This window comes from Corvus brachyrhynchos, unplaced genomic scaffold (genome assembly GCF_000691975.1).
Source record: "Corvus brachyrhynchos isolate BGI_N302 unplaced genomic scaffold, ASM69197v1 scaffold19, whole genome shotgun sequence".
NCBI lineage: Eukaryota > Metazoa > Chordata > Aves > Passeriformes > Corvidae > Corvus > Corvus brachyrhynchos.
The window spans coordinates 2,293,185-2,293,890 of NW_008246061.1; the positions used below are offsets into that span (position 1 = coordinate 2,293,185).

Consider the following 706-nt stretch of genomic DNA (forward strand, 5'->3'; position numbering starts at 1 on the left):
TTTTTTTTAGGGCCAAACCCCTGCCATACACGAGGTGCATCCACCTGCTTGCTCCTGATCCCACAAGTCCCTGGACACACAGTTTTCCACAGGCCTCATCCCACACAGGCATGGTGCTTCCTACCCTCCTGTCCCCTCTGTGCCCCACGGGTACACAATTTCCTCCAGCATCCTGCCCCATAGAGCTGCTTCCTGAGCATCCTGCTGTCCCCCCAGCATCCCAACATCCTCCAGGCATCCCCTCAAGAATCCCACTGCCTCCTTATCATCCTGCTGCCCCCCTAGCATCCCACTGCCCCCCAAGCAAGCCAACAAGCATCCTGCTGCCCCCTTACCATCCTGCCACCCTCCAAGCACCCCACCACCCCCCAAGCATCCCGACCCCCCCAGTATCCATCACCTTTTCCTCTGCCTGCGCCGCTGGCGCTGGGCCGTGCCTCTGCTCTCCTGCGCTGGCCGGGGTGCCGGGGGAGCGGGCGGCACGGGGCGGGGGTGCCGATGCTGCTCCGACATGGAATAAGCTCTTCCCGGGCAACTCCCCGCAAATGCCGGCTTTTCCAAAGCCTCCCCACTGCACCGCGGTGTTTATGGCATCACCGGGATAGCAAGCCTGGGTCGCCGGCCTGGGAAGGGGGAACGGGACAGGAGTGGGAGCGGCTGGGGGGGGGAAGCAGGGCTGCGGCCGGGCACTGCCCGGCTCCCCGGG

The 706-nt window shown here is 64.7% G+C and overlaps 1 protein-coding gene across 1 annotated transcript in view; it reads right to left on the reverse strand.

Moving 5' to 3' along the window:
* The window catches only part of GAL3ST1 (galactose-3-O-sulfotransferase 1), a 6,954-nt gene that overhangs the window by 5,905 nt on the left and 343 nt on the right, over nucleotides 1-706 (reverse strand). The gene's annotated exons all lie outside the window — the stretch shown is intronic.